The following is a 6,986-nucleotide window of genomic DNA, read 5'->3' as shown; positions in this document are numbered from 1 at the left end:
GAGAGGCAGAGCCTGAGTCACAAAGGATCCTGTGACCAAGTTGAAAGTGTGCACTTTGCCCTGAAGGTCAAGATTTGGGGAGTCATTGAAGGGTTCTAAACCAGAGAGTAACATTGGAGCAGGCTTTCCCTTTTAAAGGCTGTATGACCCCAGACAAGATGCTTAACCTCTCTGTGCCTCAGCTTCCATATCTGTGAAATGGGGATAATGAGAGTATCTTTTTCATAGGGTTTTAGCTTTTAAAAGAGATTGTATGTGTAAAGAGATTATACATGTATAGATCTCAGCACCGTGATTAATATACAGTAAACGCTCCAGGAGTCATAAACTCTTATCATTGATACATTTTTGAAAGATCACTCTAGTTTCCAGGTGGAGAAGGAAGTAGAAAAGAGCAAGAATGGACCAGGGGAACCACATAGGAGGCTCTTGCTACAGCCCAGGTGTGAAGTGATGATGGTCTGAGCTAACATGGAGGCACTGGGGAAAGACCACAATGAGCTGGAATGGGAGATGTTGAGAACCTTCTGGAACGAGTGGCTCTTGGGAAGTGGGGGTGGTGAAGGAGAGTTGTGGATGTGGATTTGCCTGCTAGTCACCGAGGTAGAAAATACAGCTTGGGAGACCAGGAAGGGGAGCGGGATAGTGGTTGTTGGTGTGTTGAGTTTGAGGATGTTGACTCACTGGGAGACCTCGGCTGGAGGAAGGTCACCCAGGGAACAGAACTGAGAGTAGGCAGCACAGAGCTGGCATCTGAAGCGACCAGAGAAGACAAGATGGCTCAGGGACTGTGTGTAGCCTTGGAGAGAAGCTTGCCAAAATCTTTGAGGAGGTGGGCTGACGCCTCCTCTCACCCACAACAAGAGTGGGAACTAAAGAGACGCTTGAAGTCCTTGGCTGTATCGGCCATTAAGAATGCTGGGTTTTCTGTAAATTAAAGTTTATTTTCCGGGCCCTAGAAGTGGTTGAAAATAAAAGTGAATCACGAACTTTTTTTTTTTTTACACAGATAATTCTTTTCTATTTTTAAAATTTATTTATTTTATTTATTTATTTTTGGCTGTGTTGGGTCTTCGTTGCTGCGTGTGGACTTTAGTTGTGGCGAGCGGGGGCTACTCTTCGTTGTGGTGCGCAGGCTTCTCATTGCAGTGGCTTCTCTTGTTGCGGAGCATGGGCTCTAGGCACGCGGGTTTCAGTAGTTGTGGCTCGCAGGCTCTAGAGCACAGGCTCAGAAGTTGCAGCACATGCGCTTAGTTGCTCCGTGGCATGTGGGATCTTCCCGGACCAGGGCTTGAACCTCTGTCCCCTGTATTGGCAGGCAGATTCTTAACCACTGTGCCACCAGGGAAGCCCACGAACTTTTAATGTGGTCTATTTTCCACATACAGATCTTCATATCTTGGGGAACAGGACCCCTCTAATATTTGAAATTTGAAATGGGGCATTACCACATCCCATGGTTTTAATCCCATGCCCTCTGCGGTCAAGGTCATGAGAGAAGTGCTTCCCTACTCTGCTGAGCCAGAGCCCACCTATCTTTCTAAACCCGACACACCTGTCATTATTCCTCTCCCATCCAAGGCAGCCAACGTGGAAATCGTTCTGAATTATGTTCCACAGCAAAAGCAGATGTGATTTTTGGTAAAACAAATCTCTCAACTCTGCCTGCACATTAAAGTTACCTGTGGAGTTAAAAAACAAAAAACGAAAAACCCCGTCTGGGCCCTTTCCTGGAGCTATCAGCATCCCTGGGTAGACTTGCTGTGAGGCCAGGATGGAGAGCTACCAGGGACCCGTTTTCCTTGACTGACTAGCCTGGTCACTGATTACTGGGGAGATAACAGCACCACAGACCTGGGTGAAGAAGGGCAGCCCCGCCGCACACCCCAGTCCCCAGGCTTACGGAGAAGCCACTTCTCTATGTGGCAGGCCCTCGGTGATAGCGGCTGGCGCTAGCTCCGTTTGTCAGGCCGGACGGAGCTGGCTCGTGTCAGCTCTCTGCATCTTTTCCAGGCCACTGATGTCTGCGATTGCATGGAAAGGGCTGTGAGCTCAAGTCTCAGCTCCTCCTTGTCCCAGATCACATCCTGCTGTGATGGAAACCTCCCAGGAAGATTCTTTATGGCTGGAGTTTCCCTCCAGTGATCTTTGTCGGGTGAGCCTCCAGCACTTCCCTCTGCCTTGCTGGCAGTTTTCATGTCCCACCCTTGTCACTATTGACATTTTGGGCCGCATCATTCTTCGCTGTGTGGGGCTGTCCTGTGCATCAAAGGCTGTTTAGCAGCATCCCTGGCCTCCACCCACTAGATGCCAGTGGTACCACCCCCTCCAGTTGCGACAACCAAAAATACCTCCCACCATTGCCAAATGTCCCCTGCACAGCCCAAATCTCCTTTGCTTGTCACCCACTGCTCTAGGGGAAGACTCTCTGAGGGCGGGGTTCACGTCTAGTTCGGCTCCTTATTTCTTCCAGTGCTTCGCACAATGCCTGGCACTCAGTTGATGTCTGCGTGATGACTGTGAGATGAACTTTCTTTCTGATGGTTCATGTTTGTAGATGCGGGGAATGGAGAGCTTTGTGAGAGTTCCCCTCTATTGTCTCTCCTCCTCCCATGCAAGTATGTAGCAGGCCCTGTTCTTTGTCTCTGGAAAGACTTGTGCCCAAACTTGTTACCAAAAATCCATGAAGGTGAACAGGCTTTGAGAACAAAACGATTTTCCTCTGGATTAAGCAGAGATTTCCAGAGACTTGGGCAAGAGGTAAGAGAAAAGTCAGTGTGTCCCAAGGCTGGAAATGATGTACCAGGAGACGTGATCTTGGGCAGAGGCCCACGGCTTGGCCAAGACCTTGGGTCCCAAGTGTGGTACAGAAGTGGCAGAGACCGCCTGGCCGGAGATAATAGGCATCTGAGTGGGGGTAGGGGTACTGGTGACCAGCAGGACCCTCTGGAAACCTGGGCACTATGTAAGATCTCAGATCCCTGGCACAAACTCTGGAGGACTCAGGGAAGAGAAACTCCAAGAATGACTGAGGCAGTATGAAGCTGGAGATGAAATCAAGTTGATTTATTGAAAACAAAGAGATGCCAGTATTTCCGGCACACAGGACTTCCGGGCTTAAGATTTGTACCATGGTTAAGTATGAAGTGCCAGATTAGTAATAGCTAATATTTATTGAATGCTTCTTATGTACCAGACACTGTTCTTTCAGGTTTTAGTGAATTGTCTCTTTTAATTTTCACAGTATTCCTATTAGGAGGTTCCACGGTAATCATCAATTTAGGGGTGAGGAATTGGTGACATAGTCTAGCTGGATGACTTGCTCCAAGTTCTGGTTCTAAGTGGCGGAGGCCGAATATGTAATAACAGTAGCAAACACAAGTGACACTTATTGTGTCAGGAACCATATAATGGGCTTTACATGTAATGATTTATTTAATGTTTACAACAGCCTAATGAGGTAGGTATTATCACCATCCCCATTTTATAGAGAAACAAATGGAGAAATAGAGATTAAATAATTTGCCCAAGTCTTCCAGCTCATAGTCAGCAGACTTGGAATTTGAACTTGGAAAGCCTGGCTGCAAAGTTTGTGGGTCCAACCACTAAGAAGTGCTTCTGAGACTCCAGGAAGGACCCATGCTCTTAACCATACTCTGCTGGGTGGGCACCTGGATATTCGTAAATGATCAAGTGGTATAACAGGATTTTAGTAGGAACCAAAGGGTGGTTAGAACCAAAATGGCTTGTTCATGTTCCAAAGAGAAGAATTAGGCAAAGCTATGAGCTGTTGGCTGAGCTCTGGAATTTCCAACTAATACTGAGCTGGAGACCAAGGCACCCACCCATCAAGTCATTAGTTTTCTTTATCTCTACAGTGGGGACCTCAGTGCTGATCTGAGGCTTGGTCCCCGAGGCTAGCAACTCCTTGGAATATGCTCACCAGAGACATTAACCATCTGAAGCCTGTTAAGAGGAGAACCCATGTCACAGAGGAACAATGGAAGGAATTGAGAATGTCCAACTTGGAGAAATCTGAGGGGGCACACAGGTGTTTTCAACAACACCAAGGATCTGGGGTCAAAACAAGCAGGAGTCTGGATATCTCCTCATGCTTGGTGGTTTGTTCTCAGCCACCTGGAGTGTTTTGGGTCATGCTTGATCAGTTCAGGTTCCATAGCAGCCTCCCCAAATACAACGAGCAGACTTTGTTTAGACCTTGATTTTGAACTAACAATAAAGACAGTCATTGGGATTTTTTGTTTGTTTTTGTTTTAGATAACCAGAGCAATATAAATTTGGAAATGATAGTGGGTGATATTAACAAATTCATGTTATTTTTTAATAGGTGTGATACTAACATTGCAGTTATGCAGGAAAATGCTCTGTCCCACTCCTACCACCTACTTTTTTTTTTTTAAAGATCTATTTAAGAGTGAAATGACTTATTATGTAGAGTTTACTTTAAAATACTTCCCAAAAAATAGGTTGGGCTAGATAAAACAAGCGTGGCAAAAGGTTGATGGTTGTTGAAACTGGGTGATGACTACGTAGTGCATTGTGGTCTCTATTTTTGTTTATGTTTGGAAATCTTTATGATAAAAAGGAAATTTATTCATGTGTCATTTTTACCCATAGATATTTTGAGTTAAGGAATACAGAGGTCAGGGGGCTAAATTTGACTCTGAGATTTCTTGATGATTCATTTAACAGAATCCAGTAGCCAACACACGTGTAACGGCAGAGGTCCGGGTCTAGGTCACTCCTACACTCATTTCTACACTTGCTTAAGCCTCACTTGAGGTGTTTTATGAACACATCCCAAGCAGGTCAGGGAATATTCTCTAAAGGAACTTTGTCCCAAGCAAACTGCCTCGCCCCAGTTATTTCCTTATCAAGGACATCCTCATTCACGGTGACATGAAGGCTTCTTGGCAGGCACATTTATCCCCAGAGATAACCCCTTCATTAGAAGTCAAATTTAGATTGGCCCTCAATCACATGGGAGAAGTCAGCCATAGGGTTGGAGACCTTGAAAACTTGGCATTGAGTCACGTCCTGCGTCAGTCTTTCTTCTCCATTGACTGCAGAGACTTTTAGTGCCTGGGACAGAGCTTTGCATATAATAGTCACTCAGATACTTCAATTACTACGGATAGAAGTTTTTGATTTTGGGTATACACAGCAGTGTTCATAGTATGGTAACTTTTGTATAAGATAGGGGGTAATAAATATAAGTAAATATGCATATAAACATGTATGAACACATATTTGCTTATATTTCCAAAAAGAAACAATGAAAGGATAACCCCAAACTAATGAAAACGGTTATCACAGAGGAAGGGAGGGAACAGGGTAGAGAGATGAAATTGAGACTTCTTTGGCAGTACCAGTTTCAACGTTATGTTTTACATGATTAAAAAACAAAATTGAACTTAAAAAAAACCCCAACTACCTCGCTACCTGTTTTGACTTTGGAATGATGTAAATGTTTTACATAAGTTTAAAAACTATTAAACAAGTAAAAAGCAATCTCTAAAAGCTGAAAACCACTGAAATAAACAAACCTAACTATATATCAAGTTGGTGTCATAGTCACACAGAGAAAAGAGTAACTTCAGAAGATTTTAAACTCTGTTTTGGCTGTATATCCCTTGAGCAGTAGTCTTTAGCTTGGGGCACTTTTGCTCCTCCCCGTCCAGTGGATATTTGGCAATGTCTGGGGACATTTTTGGTTGTCACAACTGAAGGGTTGCTACTGGCCTCTAAGTGGGTACAGGGTAGGGGTTACGATGCACAGGGATATTCTTAAATAAAGATAAAGAATATATCGTAAAGGCAAAAAGAACTAAAAGTTGTCTTTTCAAGATCACCATACCAATGTTCTACTAACAATATAGGTGTTGAAATGTTTATAGGTACATTGTAAGATAAAGCACATAAGTGATTATGTCATTGTCATTAGGTTTCAAGATTTTGAGCATAAAAGAAAGAGATACAAGTACAAAATCAGAGGCATTAAGTTAAAATGCTATAATCTAGATGCTACCAGAAAACTACTAGAGCTAATCAATGAATTTGGTAAAGTAACAGGATACAAAATTAATGCACAGAAATCTCTGGCATTCCTATACACTAATGATGAAAAATCTGAAAGTGAAATCAAGAAAACACTCCCATTTACCACTGCAACAAAAAGAATAAAATATCTAGGAATAAACCTACCTAAGGAGACAAAATACCTGTATGCAGAAAATTATAAGACACTGATGAAAGAAATTAAAGATGATACAAATAGATGGAGAGATATACCATGTTCTTGGATTGGAAGAATCAACATTGTGAAAATGACTCTACTACCCAAAGCAATCTACAGATTTAATGCAATCCCTATCAAACTACCACTCTCATTTTTCACAGAACTAGAAGAAAAAATTTCACAATTTGTATGGAAACACAAAAGACCCCGAATAGCCAAAGCTTGAGAATGAAAAATGGAGCTGGAGGAATCAGGCTCCCTGACTTCAGACTATACTACAAAGCTTCTGTAATCAAGACAGTATGGTACTGGCACAAAACAGAAATATAGATCAATGGAAAAGGATAGAAAGCCCAGAGATAAACCCACGCACATATGGTCACCTTATCTTTGATAAAGGAGGCAGGAACGTACAGTGGAGAAAGGACAGCCTCTTCAATAAGTGGTGCTGGGAAAACTGGACAGGTACATGTAAAGGTATGAGATTAGATCACTCCCTAACACCATACACAAAAATAAGCTCAAAATGGATTAAAGACCTAAATGTCAGGCCAGAAACTATCAAACTCTTAGAGGAAAACATAGGCAGAACACTCTATGACATAAATCACAGCAAGATCTTTTTTGACCCACCTCCCAGAGAAATGGAAATAAAAACAAAAATAAACAAATGGGACCTAATGAAACTTCAAAGCTTTTGCACAGCAAAGGAAACCATAAACAAGAC

This window comes from Monodon monoceros, unplaced genomic scaffold, assembly GCF_005190385.1.
Source record: "Monodon monoceros isolate NGI ecotype Baffin Bay Population unplaced genomic scaffold, NGI_Narwhal_1 Super_Scaffold_14, whole genome shotgun sequence".
In the NCBI taxonomy this organism is placed as follows: domain Eukaryota; kingdom Metazoa; phylum Chordata; class Mammalia; order Artiodactyla; family Monodontidae; genus Monodon; species Monodon monoceros.
The sequence above is the reverse complement of the archived record's forward strand: the minus strand, read 5'-3'. Positions refer to the sequence as shown.